Below are 22,264 nucleotides of genomic sequence, written 5' to 3' on the forward strand. Positions count from 1 at the left end.
TCATCTATCTGACAAGGGGTTAATCTCCATAATATATAAGGAACTCACACAAATGAACAATAAAAACAACAGCCCGATCAAAACATGGGCTATAGAGGATATGAATAGACATTTTTCCAAAGAAGATATACAGATGGTCATTAAACACATGAAAAGATGTTCAACATCACTAATCATCAGGGAAATGCAAATTAGAACTACACTAAGATACCACCTTAAAATGGCTATAATCACCAAGACTAAAAACAAATGTTGGAGAGGGTGTGGAGAAAAGGGAACCCTCATACACTGCTGGTGGGAATGCACACTGGGTGCAGCCACTATGGAAAACAGTATGGAGATTCCTCAAAAGACTAAAAATAGAACTACCATATGACCTAGCTATCCCACTAGTGGGTATCTACCCAAACAACTTGAAATCAACAATCCAAAGTAACATTCCCCTCCATGTTCATGTCGGCACTATTCACAATAGCCAAGACATGGAAACAATCCAAGTGCCCATCAACTGACTGACGATTGGATAAACAATATGTGGTGCATATACACAACAAAATACTACTCAGCCATAAGAAAGACAAAATCATCCCATTTGCAACAACATGGATGGACCTGAAGGCAATTATGCTAAGTGAAACAAGTCAGCCTGAGAAAGACAAACACCAGATAATTTCACTCATATGTGGAATATGAACAAACGCATGGACAAAGAAAACAGTTCAGTGGTTACCGGGGGGGGGGGGCGTGGAGAGTGGGCACAAGGGCTGAAGGGGCACTAATGTGGTGACAGTCAAGAAATAATGTACAACTGAAATTTCACATTGATGTAAACTATCATGAATTCAATTAAAAAAATCATTTGTAGTAAAATCCCAGAATTTTGAATTCATTTAAAGTTATGTAACTTGCTTGAAGATTCTTTTAATCTGTTTTGAGGTTTTCTCTCCATGTAGACTATTTAAACCTCTGTTAAAATAGCCTTCCTTGGGCCTCTCACCAACTGCAGGACTGACTCGGAAGGCACAAGGTGGGGGGGAGCAAGGATCCCAGGCAAAGATCTACTTCCTCTAGCACTATGAACCAGGAGGGTGGTAACCCTGTGTCTGAGAGTCCATCACAAATGTTCCCTAATAGGAGCTGTGCTGCAATTCTTCATAGCTGACAGAAAATAGCTCAAGACATCTGCACCAGTCTGATGTCCCGTGTACAACACTGTCCTCATGTCTTGAATTTGAAAAAATGAAGAACAACCTTCCTTGAACACACAGTCCAGTGGTTGGATCTTCCAGTTTTGTTGTTCTTTTCTTTTGTCTTGAAAGAGGCCTTGTCAAATCAGAATGAAAAGAATGTTTCGAAGCGTGAGAAAATTCAAATTTCCTATTTAAAGCCTGGAGTTCATTAGTGGGAGGACACTCACTTATTTCAAGGGTCACTGACTAATGTAGAGGAGCCTGTCTCTGTGCTACCCGAGTCCCAAACCATTCACCTGAAAACGGTTTAGAAACCCTCTCAAGTCTATTAGCTTTCTATGCAACCTAATTTATCTTTGCTGGGCTTTGTATTGTGACCCTGTCGAGTCGAGGGCCTAGCTTTGATTATGTGCTGTCCCTTTTTTTTTTTTGATCACTTTTCAGTTAAGCAATTGTCTTGGTTTAATTGGTTGTAATGATTAAAACTTTGTTTATATTACACTGCAATTTTTTTTTATCGTGATGTTCAGGTTAACGATTTCATTATTTACTTCCCAATACAGAAGTTCTACCTGGAAGAAATAGTCTTTTTAATTGGACTCTTTTTATAGGACCATTTTTGTTGTAAATGTATTAAGGTTAAAATCTAAATTTTGGCAAATAAGAGAAATTGCCTGTTCTTGACATTACAGAGTTAGATTGGAAACAAAGAGATTTTATAACATTATTATACTGAGAGAGAGAATGTAACAAGCATAGGCTTCTGAGACTAACAGAGCTGGGTTTGGATTCTGCACTAGGACTTAACGAGTCTTGGGACTTTTATGAACTTAAACTCATCTGTAAAGTGACAATATGAATATCAACCGTATGCAAATTGCTTGAAAATTATAGATGTGTAAAAACATGATACTAAATCTAATGGTAGCTATTATTTGTTTTAGTTTTGCCACTAACCAGCTACGTTATCTTGAGAGAGCTACTTAATTTCTTTCTTTCAGGTTCCTCTGAAAAATAAGAGGGCAGGACTAGATAATTTCTACTTTTTCTGTCAAAACTTAGTTAATAAGTAAACCCTCTCTATTGATTCCTTGTATAATTTTCCAATAGCCAGAGTTTTTCCATGTTAAAATTTTCCAAATGAGTAAAGATGACACTAGTTGGAATTTGGACAGTAATGCAAGGACAAAGTGACACAAGGAAAATAGCCAGCAGGAAGTGTTTCAGTATGGACAGTCAGGACAAGGACCCGAGCAAAAGCTATCACATTTAGAAGATAAAATCAAGAAAAGTGTTTAAGTCATCTGTTTAAAGAAGTTGTATTATGATTCCCTATCAGATTTCATGAGTGATCTTGGGAAAATCACTGGAAAACTTTAATTGACCTGCTTAATCTCAGCTTAATCAACCTGTGGCAATGCGTACGCCTGCCACCTACATAATTCTTTGAGTTCCCATTAAAAAAGGGAAGTAAATACATTAAACATGATCATCTTTATACTTGTCAATTATTTCTGTTTACAACATATTTACAATATCTGTTTATCTGCCTTGTGAGGAAACAATTTTAAAATATGACTCCTAAGCTTTATCTCTCATCAATAGCAGTGGTTTCAATTTTTAATTTTCCTTTACTTTGATACAGCTGTACTATTTTCTAAATATATTTTACAAAAATGACTTAAAAAAGCCATAAATCCTGTTTAATAATTCAAACCATAAAGACAACACCACAAAATCTGAAACCTGAGAATACAGACTTTCTCATTTATAAATGCATCAGAGGAGATGGGACATCTTTTCTTCTATTTGCAAGCAAGGGGTCAAGACATATAAGGAAAAGAGTTTCAAAACTAAGTGCTTGCACAGATCTTTCTTTATCTGAAATCTGTACTCTAAATTGGCATAAATTAGCTTTACGTGAAAATCAGTATTTTAGTTGGGGTTGGGGATATGGCTAACTAGGCTCTAATAGTTTTTCTGTGATAGAACAGCTCATCCTGAATCATCTTATGATAAGAAAAAAATAACAATAATAAAGTATTAAAAGCAACACTAATATCTACCCTCCTTTGAGCTTTTCATAACAGGCTCTATGACTCAGGACTTTACGTACATTATGCTTTGCCTGGGAGGATGTTTCTTGTATTAAATTGAGAAAATATGTACGTAAATATAGTTTAGATAATTTGAAATGTCATATAATAGCTTGAGCCCATGGTCAATTAGCTCTATTAAAACTCCACACTCTCTAAATCAAGAAATCAACCACTTTTTAAACACCTGTAGGTATCAAAGCATGACTGATTTTAGAAAGGTGACCCATTTTACTCCGAGCACTGAGTACGACAGTTTGCAAAATTTCTAATTCTAATTTGAGATCCTCACCACACCACGAGACTTCTTCCGGGTCAGTTTTTCCCAGTTACCACCAAGGCAGCCTTATGGATCTTTGCCACTGCTCTTGCAACTCATTGTATTCCCTTTCCAACTACATTCTTCCAACAGTACAAAGCCCTGTTTTGGACGAGAAAAGAACAAGCAAGCACACTAGTCATCTTCTCCAATTCTAGTGTACGAACCATCAGGGTCAGTCCTGAGGAAGAAAGAAAATACAGTATACAGCTTCCCTCTGCAGGCACCCTGCACGTTTATTTATAGTTGTACTTTTATTTATTATTCTTATATGAACTGGAAACTGGAACAAGCAAGAAATAAGTAATTAAAGCTACAGGGAGACTTTCAAACTCTTCTTAAATCTGCTCCATCATAGGAGGGTATAAGATTAATTTAAATTCTTATTTTATATCCTGGGAAGAGGATTAACCTAGCATGCCAGGACAAGAGGGAAACGAAATGATCTTGAACTTTTTTAAGATGCTTATTTTCTTTAGGATTCTAAGAACTCAGGATTCTGTGAGAGTCTGGCTAAAGAATGAGGAGAAAGTAACACTACCTTGTATGACAACATTTTCAATACAGACGGCTAGAGAACACCAGAGGCAAACTTGAGAAGGAAGATCCAGGCATGTTAGTAACAAGTGACCAAAAGAAATCCAAAGAATGCTTAGAGATGAGGGAGGCGATAGCAGCATCCTGTCCAAGAACAGCAGCAACCACCACCACTGAGGCATAGCCAAATCAAGCAGGAATGGCAGAATTTCAACAAAGTATTGAACATCAAGAATGCAAAATGAATCCCTAGCTAAAGGTAAAAGTCAATGAGAGGAGTTGGACAGGAGAAGTGTCCACTTGGTGGTCGATATTAGGAGATTTTACTCAAAATGATGAAATTGTATGGCTTCCATCCTCAGAGAAGTTAGCGAAAATTAAGCCAACTGAATACATGAGTGAAATACACATGCATTTTGGGAACCGCTGCTCCAGAACGAATCCCACTTCAGCCTGATGGGAAGCAGTAAGAAGCAATACCACTATCAGACACAGTGTCAAAAGCTTCGAAGTAACTTTGCTTTTACTACCTCTTTAGGCTTGAGGATCTCAGCATAAAAACAGCTATCTCTTGACAGACAAGAACTCAACTAACAGGAAAACCACATAGAGAAAACTATAAAACTAAACGCAAGGGAAACCTATGTCTACTTCAACTTGCTAAAGGCTTTAATGAGGCTGCACTCTATTTTCGCCCAGACCCCTCAGCAGGCCAGGTCTCAAAGCCTTACCATCACCTCCTGCCTCATCCTGTTTTGGGCCCTCTTTTCTGGGAGGCTTTCTGCTTCCTAGACCTTGAGAAGGTCTGGCAAACACAGCTTAGGAAACGACCGAAGCAGAGTGGTGATGATACCACAGATGTCACTGCAGGAGAAAAGGGCCCCAGTTCCTGGGACACTGAGAGCTCACAGGGTTGGATCTGACATTCCTGATGCATCACACAGGCACCCTCATTGGGCAGACTCTGTGATCTGTCTTGCAAGTAGAAGAAAGAAATTAAAAGCTGTCACTGCCAATGCACATCTGTAGAATGAACATGACCCCCTGAGCCAGTTCCTTCATGCTCTATCTGGGCCTGAAGATCCCAGTTTGTTTCTCAAGCTCCTTGCCCCCAACTCCTCTCACTCCGGGTGAAAAGTCGTCATTATTTTTGGTACGGAAATATGGCAAACTCAGATTTTTGCTACCCTCACCCCTACCTCATTGAGAAGGTCACCATCATCTTCCTGGGCACTGAGCACCGTTAGCTTTGTATCTACCACCTCATCTTCTTCACTTTGTGGTGGTACCACAGGTGGTGGAAGAATCCGGGGGCAGCAGGTCTCCACTTTCTCCTTCCTCTTGCTCTTTCTTGTTCTCATCGTCCTTACAGCCTTCCTAAGAGGTCTATGTTTTTTGGGGATTGGATCTAACTTTCTCCTCTGGACTGGAGGCATGACAAGATCTTGTGAAATGATACCCACATGACTTTCAAATGTCCCCTCCAATGGCTCTGATGATGACTCCAAACTTCTCTTCACAAGGTCACTCTCCCATAGGTGGAATCTATTCTCTGTATCTTGAGTATCTGGTGGTATGTTCAAGCCATCGGTGACATGTTTTGGGATGGAAAGCAGAGATTCCCAACCTCTCTCACTGAGGGTTTTTTTTTTTTGACCCCCTATGCTGACCCCAGCCAGCTTTGCAGGAACAAGGAGCTCACCACAAAAGAACCAGGAGTCAGATGCTAAAGGAGGCAGTTAGTACCTTGACTCTTTCCAATGATTTATCCTCAGCAGTCATAAACACAACAGCTCTATTGATCTCAGATCTCCCCTCTGGACTTACCCAAAGAAGTTCAATGGCCTTTAGAATAGAGTCCTCAAGGTGATCTTCTTGGCCTGAGAGGTCTCAGATTTCCTAAAAGGAGAGAAAAAGTCACTGAAGTAATTTTTCCATGGACAATGGAGTTCCTCCTGCCAAACCTCACATGAATTCCTGGGCAGGAACAGTATTTAATCAGTATCACTCAATTTGCTATGTTATCTTTTATTATCTTATAATTTAAGTTCTAAACCTCGTAACTATGTTTTCTAACCAGATTATACGCTTCTCAAGGGCAGGGACATTCTTAGACTTGTTAGTTTTCTATAGTGGCTTGCTAGTACTAGAAGCTCAATAAATTGAACAAGTGAGTGAAAATATGAATAGGTTTATATCTCAGTGTACAATGACAGGAGATAAAGCTGCTCCATAGAAAGAGTTATATAGAATATTAGAATGCTAACAAGGATGTGGGCCCTAGTGACAACCTAATCCAGTTCCCAAAATTCGTAGATAGGGAAGTTGAGGCTCAATTAAGATAATGACCTGCCTAATGCTGGCTTGGAAAATTTTTCTGTAAAGGGCCAGATACTAAATATTTTAGGCTCTGTGGGCCATACAATCCTGTGACAAATACTCATCTCTGCATTGTGGCACAAAATCATCCAAGATAATAAGTAAAAAAATAATCATGGCTGGGTTCCAATAAAACTTTATGTACAAAAACAAATGGTGGGCCAGATTTGACAGCAGTCTGTAGTTTGCCAATCCCGGGCCTAAAGTGATATAACTAGTTAGCAGCAGAGCTGGGATTAAAAACCAAGTCACCTAACTCCCAGCAAGTACTCTTTCCACAAAAGAGTAGAAGACTATAGAATAAGAAAGGGCTTTTTCAGTTGAGAGAAGGGCTTTAAAGAAAGAAGAGATCAAAATATGCCTGGGTATGCAGTACTTCTAACATGGTCTCTGATGACCCTGAGTCATTTACACAAACCACTAGTAGCCAAAGTCTGAAATGGTCAATTTTCAAACAGATCTAAATATTCAGGAGTGGACTGAGTATTTTCCATCACATCTGCTTAGGAAAGCATACTATTTAGTTCCTTCTTGACTGAGGAGAAAATCCTGTAGATAGATAATGGAAAATACTTATTATTCATTTCTTGAAATTACTGTGGCCTGGTGCATACAGTTCCACAGTGCACATTCCAGTGATCAAAAGTTTCAAGTAACTACAAGAGGAACATGGAAGCAGAGGTAGGATAGGTTATCTAAGAAGCTAAAACCTCACTTCCTAACCCAAGATGCTCCTTAATAATAGAAGTGACCCTAGTATTAGAGATTAAGTTGCTTAGAGCCTTGAGGTTATTTTTATATACGGGGCTTTCTGAGATCTCTGAGGTCCCTCTAGAACTCTCCATTCTATTTTCTTTTCCACCCCTAATGTGTTTCTCATGTTATTACTTTGCCTTCACACAGTAGATGCTTAACAAATACTGGTTGAATGATGGATTCATAGATGGATGAGTAAATGAATGAATCAATCAACCAAATGCTTTTAGAAAATCCCTTGGTTTGTGGCTGTAAAGAATAAAGCAGAGTTGATACATTCTGCAAGAGGATGCCAAGTACTTTTTAAGTTACCCTTCAGTGAAGCCAGTAGTGCCTTTACATAGTAAATGTCAATAAAAGTTCCAAGAATGAACTAATGCATTTGATGCAAGCCACTTAAACTACACGTCAAGCGCAAAGAATGTTACTTGTCACAAAAGACAGTATCTAAAGACAGAATTTACTAATATAGTAAGATGCAATTGGCTTCAGTTACACACTGTTAGGAAAGTTTGGTAAAATCTTTGGGAGAGAAACAAGCTCATGTAATAAATGAGAGAATTAGGCTCAAGTTCCATCTGTCCCCTCTATCAGAAGCACCTATGGATGCAGGACCTAGAGAAGCAGGAGCCATAGCAGCCCCCAAAGAGGTGAGGATAGGACTGAAAAAGAGAAGTCAGGTGGGCAAATTCAAGCCTCTAAAAGTCAGTTTGGCTTCTCTACCACCTTGGCAATGACCCTCATCATGCCTCAACTGTACTTTGACAACACTCTACTTCCTCTAATCCACCCTCCCCAAAGGAGCTAGAATGATCTTTCTAAAACAAATCTGATGTGTCACTCTCCGTTTAAAGCTCTGTTTCTTATTCCCCCAGCAAGATACAAATCTTTTATGATCTGACTCCACATCAACTGTCCAACTTCAAGTCCACCACTTACTCTCAGATATCTTACACTGCTGCAAAAACGACCACTTGCCATTTCCCGAGGGCATCATACTTCTTTAAACACTTCCTTTTGCCTGCAATGCCCCTGCTCCTCTTCACTGCCTGGCCTAGCTATATATCACCTCTTCTAAAAAGACCTGGATGATTTCCTCAGGCAAAAAAAGAATTGATTCAAAAATCATCCCATCGAATTATAATAAGCTGTTTAGGTACTCATGTCCTTCACTAGGCTTGGTGCTCCCTGAGGGCAGGAACTCTTGCTCACCACTTGATCCCTAGTGTCTCCACGGCACTTGGCACCAGGAAGGTGTTCGTTGTCTGTGGATTTCAAAATGCAGGTCTTTACAGGCTATCTCTCAGGGCCTGGGCTCTAGAAGCCAATTCTCCCCTTTCTCTGAATGAACAAACACACTGAAGTTTGGGGGACAAAGCTGAGTAGCACTGGCCAGGACTCAGCTACAAATCCAGGTACCAGTCCAGAGCCTGTAATGTCAGTAGCTGCCTTCACTCAGACAAAAAAAGTGCTGCTCAGGTAGTGGTTAGCACTACTCCACACAATCCCATACTAGAAGCATTCTCCCACCCATGTCCCCACTAGCATCCCAAGGAATGCTACCTAAGGAGGACCTACAGTTATTTAGGTTTCTGGCTCCCTGAAGCCCCCCTTCCCTCCTGCCCCTACCATACTTCTCTATCTTCCTGGCAGACTCTCAGCACCCCTTGACCATCCCTATGTCCCTGCCCGGCTCCATGTGGAGCCTCCCTAAAATCTCAGTGATCCCTGGATTGCAAGTTTTTACCTGAAATTGGCTGTCTCCTTCCCATAGGACACACACATTCCTATAGGACACACACCCAACTCCAGGCCCTGACTCGCCCTTTCACTGTCCTACCTGAGGAATCTCTCTCCAAGGAAGGGCTGGCTGCCTTTATATGCAGGGATGCTGTTCAACCCACAGAGTTTGTTTGCCTGACAAGATGCAAAAGAGATTTGTACCACATGAATCTCACTGAATCTGAAGTCATGATTCCCCTGGATTGCACATATCAGAAATTATTGGGTGTATAATACATATGAATTCACATGTCACAATCTGAGCCCACTTGTCTCCATAAATCTGTTGCACTTCAACGTGCTTTGTGATTGATTTTTCTCTCCATTTTCACATATTACTTGAAGCAAAGCTGAAAGTATTAAAGCCCTTGCATGAATTTGCTGCCTAAGCAGACTCAAAGCCAACTTAGAAGTCCAAAAACAACAAATCTTAGCCACTGAACTTCTGGTTAGTCCTGCAGAAGAAACTAGAGAAAAATTTCACTAATCATTATTGACAGTGGACTGACTATCCCTCTTTAAAAATGGGAAAGAAATGATTGGCATGAACCAACTTTGCTTCTCAGTGACCCTCTAGAGAATTAAATAACTGAGGCATCAGACAACAATTTTCTTTGAAGACGACCTTTCATATTAAATGAAAAGCTGAAGAGCTAGTCTCGAAGGGAAAGAAAATGAATAAACTGTGAGGGCAACTACTCATTCCTGAATACACAGTGAAAAAGAGACTAAAATATGACAGCAAACATCGCAGACTGCTGCTTTACAAATTAAGTATATTTTCATTTTCACAGTAACATTTATTGAGAGTCATTTACTTATTAACATTTATTATGAATCAGACAGTGGGAAAGTAGCTCTTTGATACAGTTACCGAAAAACGTACACTGATCAACGTAATTTAAATCAGTTGTTTTCTAACTTTAGCAGGCATGAGAAATACATGGAGGACTTCTAAAACACAGACTTCCGGGCCCTCTCCCTAGTGTTTCTGATCAGTAGGTCTGGATAAGCAAATAAGAATATACATTTCTAACAAGTTCCTGAGTGACGTTGCTGGTGTGGAGACTGCACTTTAAGAACCACGGAAGTAGATGATCTCAGTCACAAGATGAGACACACTGACTCGGAACACATTAAAAGGGGCATTTCTAACCACTTACTATGACCAAATGAAGAATGTACAGACTCTGAATGATTATTTGCTGGGTTGAATTCTCCAATCATGCTGCCTTCCCACCTGCATTTTGAGCTTTTAGGAGGATGTGGCCAAAAGGCAATATGCTTGAATTGTGGATACTCTTGATTCTGGGCTTGCCGACAGGTCTCTTCTTCATGAGCACCTCTGTCCCCCAACAACTCTCCTTCCAGTCTCAACCTCAGACTAGATACAAGTTTCAGAATGTGAACGCCAAAGAAGCTAACTATTAAAAAGCCAGGAATGCACATATAGAGGAGTCATGAAATAGTTTTATTTTTCTAAAGAAAATATTTGAGCATTATCCCTCTATTTAGTTATTGCTCTCTTCTAAAATTTCATCATCTCATTTTAAAACTTTACCCCTCTGGGCTGAAAATCAGTGCAGAAAAAAAGATGCTGTAACCTTTGGTTTAGCCGAATAAAACAATAACAACACACTCAGTGGGTGGTTAAATCTGAAAATATTTTGTGCTAAATTTTCTGTAGTAATTCAATTAAAAATCCTGTGGCCAGCCACCAGAAAGCATACAGATCACCAAAGTTTTATAGTATTTCATATGTGGTCTTAAAATAGCCTATATCAATTTCGTGTCTTTATTTATTAACTTAAATAGTTCAAGTAGAGTTTCTCTCAAGTATAATTTAGGATAACCATTTATATTTGTGCTGTTTAAAAACTTCAGCTGGCTCACATCATTATGGTGCTTAAAATTCCAATTGAAAGAGGGTGAAAAACTAATCAGAAAGAGAATACATTACAAAAGCTGTATGAATACAATCCCCACAATGTCATCGTTTCTTAAAGGTTCTGGGGATTCAATTCATGCTGGCTCCTCCATGTCCTCCTCCAATCAGCAGGGCCCTGGACAAGGAGTACTGCCACTCTCAGCTGAAGCCATTCAGAATCACTGAATCATGTGGTCACGTCGAATCCTACCAGGGTTCCTACCCAAAGAGTCAATGATCCTGGGCTCTCTTCATGCCTTCTCTAATGACAGCCTTGGAGCACTCCAGAAAACTTTAGCATTTCCTTTTTTTAACCATAAATTGCACATAACTCTTCCAAAGTCTTAGTGTATAATTTCTCATAAAACTCTTTGAGATCCTCTGGTGAAGATAAATCGCAAGAATTATTGGACTTTAAATTGTTATCCTTCAATGTGATATGCACTGGATCATAACTCTATGGCTTTGGTTCCTTCATAAAACTAAACCACGAAGCCATTCTTTTCATTTCAAGCTTAGAAGCACACAGGCCCCTGGGTGAAGCAACATAAACACTCTTGAGTAATTTCTCAAAACCAAATCTCTTCTACAAAAACAGACTTGCAACTCAGTGGTGTACAATCTCGCCTCTGAATCTGTGAAGTTTGTAGTTCTCAGGCCACCCAAGCAGAATGGTGAGACTAATGCTCATGTGAAGTGGGACAGGCCTTGGAACTTCTAAAATTAATTATGGAACTTGGGTTTAGTCCCATCTCCATGACTCTGTTGCCCTAGACAAGCCACCAAATTAGGTGATTGTTTTCTGGAGAAAAAATGAGACTTCAGGTCTGCAGAATTTTTTTTACCTCAGATTCACAGAATTAGTTTCGCCAAAATTACTGGTTCACGACACACTCTCAACATTGTTCCATGCATGGCCTTCTTTTTTACTTATTGCCTTAAATACTTATTAACAAATACTCTTAGGTATACACCTGAGAAAAAGTTATGTGAAGTTTCTGCACATAAATATGCAAAGAAATTGTTCATAGAAGCACTATTTACAATATGAAAAACCAGGAAAAAATCCAAAGGTCCATTGTCAGGACAATGTGATAGACTCTCACAATGGAACAGTAAACAACTGTCAAATGAAGAAACTACAGCTACCCACAACAATTTGGAGTCATTCAATGTTTCTGAGCCTCTATTTTGCCCTGTTAAATGAAGACAATAATACCACTACCTTACCTTTTTCTGAGGACTAAGCAGACACTACATGTAAAAATCTTTTGACAATTATAACTAGTAAATATTAGTTCTTTTCCTCCTCTATTATCTATTACTTTTCTCATCGTACAAGAATAATCTGGAAACATCACAGTGAAGAGCAGGAAAGCAAGATAATCTGGACGATACAAATTTGGAATCACACTGCAGGGGTTCAAATCTCTCATCTAGCAATTATTTTCGAGGTAGATTCAGGTAAGTTAATTAACTCTCTAAACCTCAGTTTTCTTTCATGTGAAGTGAAAACAAAATTAGCACATATTTAAGAGGGCTTCAGTGAAGTAAGCCAAGTGCTTAGCACACTGCCTGACACACCGTGTCACACTGTTGATAGCTATCTTATGAACAGGGATCCCTGTTGCGTTTGTCTAATGGATAGAGTCGCTTTCCTCTGTCTTCACTCACCCTTCACTCTCCCAATACTACACATGCACACACACACGCACTCATGCACACATATATTTTCTTTGCTTTTGCCTGGTCTTGAGCTCCACATATCTAGATCAAGATTAAGGACAATAAATAACCACAATAATTAGGCCCAGAGTTCCTGCATTGGATGTCAGGACAGAAATAGGCTCAATTTCATTAGATTATAGTACCCTTAAATACAAAGTTCTTCTCCAAAGAATTTTTTTCAGAATTTCCATTAAAAAAAAGGTTCATTTCCATTTTATTATTTAAAAGACCTGCAAACAGGGACAGGCAACCATTTTCACAATCCACATGGAGTAATAAAAAAGTATAAGAATAATTCTTTAAACGTCACACAACATAATTGGAGTAAAAATGACTAAACTGCAGTATTTGAAACATAAACATTTGAAGGACATATTTTACATTTGTTGAATTTGTTAAACCGGGCAGGTCATAATGGAAGAAGCTGGGACCTACAGCTAGACCTGCCACCAGGGAGGATGGCCCAGCTGCAGGTGCTGGGAGGATGTCCAGTCTGGCAGGCAGAACAAAGCCGCTGAAGAATATGCCAGTACACAAGAGTGAATAATGCAGCCAGGAAATTGGCATCAGGAGATAAACATGAAACAGCGGAAGTTGACTCAATATGAAAGCATAGCATGGTGCCAAGGAATCCAGAAGCAAAGAGTGTCCCAACATTCAAGCAGGCAGCATCAGACAGCCTAATCTGTGACAGTGGAGCCTCAGTCAGCCTACAGTACAAGGGCTGGACGCTGGTGGCTGAGAAAGAGAAGTGGCAAGAGTAAGGTTGGGTCTTATGTGTTCCTAGAGGACTTGGACAAACCTGGCAAATGCCTTAGACAGGAACTCAGTCCTGAGTAACAAGACAAAAATCCAGGTGCAAAAAATACAGTGCAAGGTAGATACTGAATCCAAGGAATAAGAGACAGGTATGGTTCTCGAAAATGGCATAGGCCAAAGGCAGACAAGAAGCCAAACTAATTTGATGCTGAGGAATAGAAGTGTTGGGTTACAGTTCCTAAAATGCCTCCTCTCCCAGGTCAAGTCTGGCCACAGAGAGCTTAGAAGGCTCAGTGAACAAGCTGCAGTCATGGTGAGAGGAGGGCAGCAGAAACGAGAAAACAAGAAGGACTTGAAAATAAAGAAGATCAGGAAAACCAGCCCTGCAGTTGCGAAATTACAATCAATATAATGACCCTGAAACTTTCTAGAGGACAAGTAGCAGCACTCTTATTTAAACCAAATCCCAGTACAACAACCACAAAAATAATGAGGAAAGTCCATGTGAGTTTGTTTTAATGAACCTGACCTACAGTAAAAAGATAGGCTCTTTTTTTTTTTTTGCTGCCTTGTGCACAGAAAATGAAAAAGCAGCTTTTTTCCTATTTTCCCTCCTTTTCATTAGTACATGAATTTAACCTATGTGAATGAACTGCCTTTTGAACTTCTCATCTCTGAGCTACAAACATTTTTTGTGTCCTTGTCCTCCCTGGAAAGAATGGAGAGATTTTTCAGGTCTTTGCCATTCTTCTGAGAGCAACAGCTTCTGACATGGCCCTAAAGCACTGAACTCTGATAATAAAAATACAATGTAAAAGTTATTTATGTATTTAGCACACCACTACGATCTATTTCTTGCCACAAAATGGCACACGCACACAAATGTTTGTCATACCCATGGCCCAATTCATTTAGAAGAATCACCACAAAGCCATCCTTGGAAGTCAAAGATCTCTTTTGGGTATAAACATTCATGAGATGGAGAAGGAGTAGTTTCACAAGCCAACTGTGCTCCATTTCTGCTGTGGCAGCCTATCCCTTACCACTGCAATGACCACTGGCGGCCTGGACCTCTAGACTTTGCAGACGCAACCAATCAACAACTGGAAAGTGCCTTCATAGTCAATGTCAGCATATCCTAATGAACAAGGGATCTTTAGCTGAGTAGGTATTCATGAAACTGCTCGTAGAATGCTCTAAAGCTTGATAATTAACAATTGTGTGCTACAATTAATTCTTGTTTATGCTTCAGATATTCAGGCAAGATATTATTTCTTGTGTATGACAGATTCATACTTCATGCCGAATCTCAAAGCAGCAATAAGAAAACAACATCAATTTTGGTTTTGTTTTTATTTTCTTCTTAATCCAACTGCTCTGCCATTTGTATCTCAAAACACTGTGCTGCCTTGTGTTCAGCAAGCAAATTCCAGAGCCCAGGCAAAGGACCATGGGGGAAAAGCTAGCAAAGGCTTCCAAGGCTTTCCCCAGGCATTCACAAACCCTTTGAAGGTGCCAGAAGGGACAAGCTAAATTAAGGTGATGACACTGAGGTCTCAGCGGTCTTAATTCACTTGCATGGCCCCTGTGGGCATGTTATTTCATTCAGCAATTGTTAATTGAATGTCCACTATGCACATGGTACTGTTCAAAGGTTTGCAAAATGAAGAGATTCGATAGAGTTTTTCCAGATCCTTTCTAGGTTTATGATTTCACAAGTTAATATTCTACAAAACATACAGACCAGCACCTCAAGGAGTTTGCAATTCTGAAGGTGCGATCAGATTACATAAACATAGAAAAAACTCATAATACAAGGCAGGATCAATAAGCGCCAAATACAAGAGGCAAGTGTTCTAAGACTGGAGAGGAGAGAATGTTTTGAGGGCCACGTTGAAGAGAGCCCTATGGCAAACTCCAGCATGCATCAGGGTTTGTTGAAACACATCTGTGGGCCTCACTATCAGCGTTTCCAATTCAGTAGGTCTAGGGTATGACCCCCAAATTTACGTTTCTCACAAATTTCCAGGTGATGCTGATGCCGCTCGTTCAAGAACCACATCTTGAGACCCAATGCTCCATGGGAACCCATCAAAGCTTATCCCACTGGAGAAAAACATGCCGGAAGCAGTTTTTTAAAGGTAACCTGGAGATAGTGGGTAGGAACACCTAGAAGGAGGTTGACAGATTTACAGTGGGCCCAGGGAGGGCAGCGATCCAGACCAAGGATTTTGATTTCAAAGAATCGGCTTGACTAGCACAGAATTGATTTAACTAGCAAACTGGTTATTTGGTGACTTTAGCTCAAAAGGATTCCTGATGCATATAATAGAACCTTGAATAAGGATAATTTAACAACGCTGTGTCTAAATCTCTCCAGGGGTAAAGAATCCCTTGGAAACCACATCTAGCCTCAATATGGGGCTATCCAGACTGTCCACATATGAGAGGCTCAGAAGTCCCTATTCATATTTCTCTCAAGTTTCTCACAGTACGTGAGATTCCTACCACTTGAGTCACTGCTTTGGGTGAAGGTGCCGACTCCCTAAAGCCTATTAAAGGTGCTGCGTCTTAGCCTCCACCTCAATTAGAAACTTGCTTCTCTGTCAACACCAAGGGACAAAAGTAGTTCTCCTGTCAAAACTCTGGTTTTAGGAACTCCAGTCTTCCTCACGTTCTCTTTCATAGGGAGTCATCTGGATCCTCACACACTCCAGCCAGTAATTTAAGACATAAGAATCTCTGCAGCTTTACTATATGCAGAGGAATTTTGGAACAGGAGTTATATGCATGTCAGCAAATTGCAGGTTTTTCTAGCTTGCCTTCAAAGGGTCTGCCCTGCTTTACTGTTTCAGGTCAGCCAGCCAAGGCCTCTTAGCACCCACCCACACCATTCACCTCTTTACTCAGCCTCTCTAGGCCAAATGTCTCTACAACTTTAGCTACTTGACTGCCATCTGCCTTTCCCCACACTCAAAACCAAAGGTCATTCCTAACCTCTGTCACAAGGTTACAGAGTTTAAAACCCAATAATAGGGGAGTCTCTCTGAAGTCACACTGAGCTTTTTGTTCCCAAGAGCTGGCCCCGCCTCGCTTTGCTCACCTGTTTTGGTAATTCATAGTGTATGCCAAAGTCCCTGTCTCTATTTCTTGTGGATGTGGGGCCCACTGACTCTGATATTTGTCACTTTGTCAGCCCAGGCCCTGTCCCAACCCTTTCTCAAACATTTCAGCATGACTTTACAGCTATCTGTAATCCACCCAATCCCTGTCCAAAAAAAAGCAACGAGCCACAGAGCTTTAATGATGGTCTTTGCTATTCACTGTCCAAAGCACAAAGCTTCCACGGTTCAGTAACAATGTGGAGGAGATTCCAGCCCGATTCCCTAGCCCTCTTCTGCCCGCTCCTCCCCAATTTGTCCACGTTATGGCAGAGTCTACTTGGTCCCCTTCTGCCCAGGTCTCTAAGGGGCTCTCTGTCCTTTATCCAGGCACTCTTCCGCAGGGAGAAGAGTACCCTAGTCAGCTGGCATAAGGGCTTGCTTCTACCTTGTTCTGCTGGCACTTAGTAAACATCAGGCCTCAGGCCAAATGCTGAGCATAGAGATGAATTAAAAACACGCAGATAAACAAACACAGTGGTCAGCTATCACTGCTGTGACTTCCTAAATTTAGATAAAAGACCGGAGAATTCATGTGAAAGGGAGAATCCTAATACTATTTGGAAATAGGCCAGAGAGTTTTTTAAATAATCAATATGTATCTCAACGTGTAAGAAGTCTGCTTGAAAATTACTTTAAAAAAGAAAGAGGATTTACACCTGTTGCATCTGTTTGATGGCCCAGACAGAAAAGCATGTCTAAAGATTTTGTCACAGTGTAATGCAATCTCCCTGGATTGTTGCCCCAGGTGCCTGTTCCTCAATGAAATCTATCCTTAGAGCCTCCCACATGTCACACGAAATGGAAGGGGAAAAGAATAAAAGGTCCTTGTCCCCCCTTCCGGAGTTGGCACTAGTAAAAACTGTATTCATGAAATTTTGTTTCTAATACAAACATCAACTTTTCTTTCACCCAGCACCGGATTGTAAAAGTAATACATGCTTGTTGTAGAAAATATAGTAAATTATAAAGAAAAAAAACACCTGTAATCTCACTAACTAGCAAGAACCACTTTTAATATTTTGGTTTATTCCCTTTCACGGTTTTTTATTTTTCTATTTACTCTCACCATTAGACAACAAACATGTCCTTGTATAATTAAATGTTATTTGAAAGTATCAGCAAGGCTGAGTCTACACACTTGTAATGAGAATGAGCATATATTCTCCCATTAAACTAAACCCAATCTTCTGTGAGACAGAGAGAGATAGACCTACTTCTCATTTACTCTAAACTTGACCTTGATATCAAACAAAAGGAAAGAAGAAAAGGAGAGGAAGGTACTGGTAATTACAATCTCTGAAATGAATTGAGGAATAGGACACCCTGCAAACTGCACTTTCCTCCCTGAAGAGAGTTCCAGTAAACTCAAGAGAGGTGAGAGTGGTGTCCAATTTTCTTTCCAGACCTAACAGGTAGGTCTTTAAGATTTTACAGTAGAGTCCAGTCTCCTGGCTAGTGACCCTTGTCCTGGAAGCATGAAAGGCATTAAGAAAAAAAAATAAAATTCAGAGTTCCAGTTTGAAAACTCGAAGTAACCTGGCTTGGCAATAATCCATGTGAAAAAAAAAAAAAGAATTCAGGGATTTTTATTAAATTGACATGAGTTTGATATGAACCAATGTGTGATATGTTTTCTATAAAAGCAAGAGAAAAAAACTTTAAAACCCTAATAACTTTTATATGGAGTTTGCAGGTGACAAACTTTTTTATCTGAATTTTTAAATAACTTTTTTAAACATAGCTTCATAGCTATGTTGACTTGGTCATAAAAGTAGCACACAATCATTTAAACCAATTTCTTTTACAGTTTATCCTCTGAACAACTCTGAGGTGAGTGAGCAGTCAGAGGAACATTGCTATGCCACTTTCAGAGATCGGTCACTCAGAGTCTGGAAACGTTAAATGACTCATCCAAGGTCACATAGGAAAGCAAAGAACTGGAGTTAGGAACTTTTCTTTTAACTTAAATCCATCATTCTTTTCAGATAATCTATTTTGAGCATCTTTTATAGAAATATGGTTTGTCTATATCCTGTCCTGTTCAGAATTTATAGAGTTCTATCCAATTCTGTCACAAAATACATTGTAAGAGGATAATTGGTAGTCTCAAGTTGGCCCTCCAGAGGAGGGTGACCAAGATTGTGAGAACTATGGAAACCATGTTCTACGACCAATAACAGATGACAAAACTTGGTATATTTAAGTTAGAAAGAGAAGATAAGAGGACTCTTTTAATGTTTAAAAGTCTGTCAAGTGGACAAATGGATGGGTGTGCAGACGTGTTCCATGTTGCTCCAAATAATCAGGCAAGAACAACAGGTCAAACTTCCAAAGAAACATTCTTACACAAAAAGAGATTTGTCTTTTGAACCAATGGAACTGTTCAACTGGGCCGAAAACTGCTCTCTAGGATGGCGAGCTCCTCTGCACTGGAGGTACAGAAGGAAAAGCTGTCAGGGATGCCACGATGACTTTTTCAGTTCCTGTATCTTCAGTCTACTTTTCCTTTGTTTTCCTTGGCTCACTAATGCAACATATAGTGCACAGAATGTGACAAAAGACAAACTACTATGAGCCAGGTGCTTCCAAACTGTGTTTCCCAGATGATAAGCATCTCCTGGGGTGGTTGGTGGCCCTGCTGAATCAGGAGGCGCAGAGGCCTCAGAGGAGGAGCCTGGGAAACTGTTAGTTTTAACAAGTTTCCCCAGTGATTTTTATTATCATGAAAGTTTGAGAAACACTTTTCAAAACCTCATTTTATCCATTTAATTTTCACAACAATCCTGGAGGGCACATGAGAAACTAGGTTCAGTGTTAGTAAGCAATGTGGCCCCAGTCACAGAGCTATGAAGTGGCAGAGTACTCCCGGAATTTGATCTGGAGCCTGAGATCTCTCTTACCCTCCATGGGATTCTGAAAGAAAGATGTGAAGGAAGGAAATGGGAAACTTGAAGAAGACTTTTATTAGATGTGCATTTTGGATTTTCAAAAACTAACTCATGAGTCCTCGGTATGCATGGTAAAACGTGGAGGGACGTAATTGGTAGTGTTCCAATTTAAGAAGGGACTATGTTGAAGTTCACTTTTTTGTCATCCGTGAATAATTGTGAAAAGAGTGTACTAACCAAATAATAATTTCAACATATTACAAAGAAAACAACATTTTAATGCACTTAGCAGAAGCAATTTACATGCATACAATTAATGTGCTAATTTCAGTGATCTTTAACTATTCATTAAAACAGGCTTGGCAGGTCCTGTACTTGGCAACACTGTTAGTCATTTCCTGCTATTACTTTATGTACTCAAAAAGTAATCAGCCTTCTATAATTTAAGACTTTTCACTAATTAAATAGCCCTTTCTCTAATTATGTCCAAATTAGAGAGGTTAGTATGTGGATAAATATGTTTGTATTTGGTACATGTATTCAGAGATGGTGATTTTTCTGTATGTGGTAACAAAGACCAATACGTGATCAACAGTCTTTAACACAGAGTAGAGGGGAATGTTAGAGGGTACAAGAAAGACCTTTTGACTTAAAATCTAAGCAGCAGAGGAAAAGTATTCTCTTTGAGCTGGGCTTTATACTCAGCCTTGTAAACCTCCCAAAGTCTGGATTTGTTGACCTGCAGGGAATATTACAAGGATCATCTGTTGTTTCAGGCCTTGCCCAAGAGATGAAATGGAACAAGGGTTCAGGGAGAAAAGGTGTTAAAGGTTGTGTTTGCAGAAATGTATTTGCTGACATTGATCAATGGGTAATTTTGTGACTGTAGGTTTATTCACATAGAGGTTCAAAAAACAGATCAATAGTAAAGCAATGGTGAAAAAGCCAAGAAAAAAGGTGATTAATGAAAAACACAGTGGAGGTGCAATCTGCCATGCAGTATAAACACTCCTTCATTCAGCACCCTATAAATAAATATGCATCAGATAGAAAGAGAACATTCCCTTGGAATGTCATTAGAGCCAGGCAGAATCTCATCAGAGCACATGCTTCAAAGAGCAGTTCCTCATGTCCACAGAAGCAAGTTTAAATTCTCTTGTGTAAAGTCTCTGTAAGCAGTTCCACTCTTGCATTATGCATGATTCTGACATCTTGTAACATGAGCCGTGTTCTAATAGTGATTTCCAATTTTATTTCCTGTGTTATGTTTTAACGATGCTATTTAGGTTAGCATTTCACTTTGGCCACATAATATCTTGTTACATTTTCTCATACAGCATTTAATTATGGTAGCAGTATGGTAACCTAGTAATGTATAGATACACAGGGATTTACTGCAGGCTTTAGAATTTGTTGCTTTTAAAGCCAGTCTTTGTTCTGCCATTTTCAGTGTGCCAATTTAATATGTAATGATGAGTGTTAGGCAGGATCCCAGCTCCTTACACCAGGAAACTGATAATAAGTAATAACAAGCTGCCCTAAAAGTGAACACCAAAACCAAGACAACCGAACATGACAGTGGGTTGTACCTCTTTCCGAGGGTGACAACATGCAAATTCTTAAATATTAAACTCCAGGAAGGGTTAACCCGACAGAAACTAGTGAAGAGGTCGAAAACTTCACTCTTCCCCTTCTCGTGTCTCCCTCTTCAGCCTCTTTGTCCCAGGCTTTTCTCTCTACTGACCTTTGCCCTTAAAAAAGGATTTGAAACCAGTCTTCACAGCCTAGATGATATCACGTCAGAGAATATCCTCTCCACATTTCATGTGTACCTAAGTCTTCTTTATTATTATGGAATGTTGGTCCCCAACTTAAATTATTTCATCAGTCCATAGATAAGTCTTGGGTGGTATTGAGTAGCAGATGTGAAGCCAGTCTTCTCTCCAGATCTCGGTTTTTAAGGGTCCGGAGAGGATACATCTATGTTGCATTAAGGGTAAAATTAAATGCTTTCAATTAATTTCTTAATTTGGTCCATGCCTCACAGCACTGGGAAATACGCTGATTCTTCTTAAACTTTTACGAGGTAGTTTAAGCATCTTTACTGATAACCAAACGATTACCAAGTATGCTCCTCTCTGTGAAATGTGATAGCTACGCCTAAGAAAATTATGTTTATGTGTCATATGTGTTATGTATGTAACATACTGTATGAAAAGCAACTGTTACATGCCAGTTGCTTTACATACATTATCTCATTCAAGAACTCTGCATAAACTTGTGCCCTGGACAAACGTGTCCAGAGGAGCAGGCAGAAGTCAGGGCTGAAATCCAGCCCAGGTTCTCCTTGCCAAATTTAGGAAAATACATGTACAATGTTAGCCCTAACAAATGAATGCTTTTCACTAATTGGTCCTCCCAGAGGGACATCTTTTTCTAATTCACATAAAGACACTGTATGTGCTAGTGTTAGCTGGATCTCATTTCATACTCAAAACAACTCCATGAGGAATGTATGCTTATAGGTGAAGAATACAAGAGTTACAGGGGTTAAATAATTTGTTTCAAACCCCAAAACTACTAAGACAATTCAGAACTTGAATTGCAAGCATTAAATACCATGCGTCCTCCCAAAAAGGGAAAGTGAGGGAAACTCCCCTATTTCCCTTCTCCATGTCTTCTTAGCTCAACTGTTTGAAGCACTGTGCTCATGATACTACCGCACCGGCAGGCAGGCTG

At 39.7% G+C, this 22,264-nt stretch overlaps 1 long non-coding RNA gene across 5 annotated transcripts in view; it reads right to left on the reverse strand.

The window, feature by feature from the left end:
• LOC124237792 (uncharacterized) overlaps nt 1–22,264 on the reverse strand; it is a 168,367-nt gene that overhangs the window by 87,673 nt on the left and 58,430 nt on the right. For 4 of the 5 annotated variants that reach the window (XR_006888131.1, XR_006888133.1, XR_006888129.1 and 1 more), the window contains exon 3: nt 5,970–6,041. This is a non-coding gene — a long non-coding RNA (uncharacterized LOC124237792). Of the gene's footprint in view, nt 1–3,584; nt 3,708–5,969; nt 6,042–22,264 lie in introns of those variants that run through there. The other variant, XR_006888132.1, reaches the window with a different exon arrangement.

The sequence above is a fragment of the Equus quagga genome, chromosome 4, assembly GCF_021613505.1.
Source record: "Equus quagga isolate Etosha38 chromosome 4, UCLA_HA_Equagga_1.0, whole genome shotgun sequence".
Lineage (NCBI taxonomy): Eukaryota > Metazoa > Chordata > Mammalia > Perissodactyla > Equidae > Equus > Equus quagga.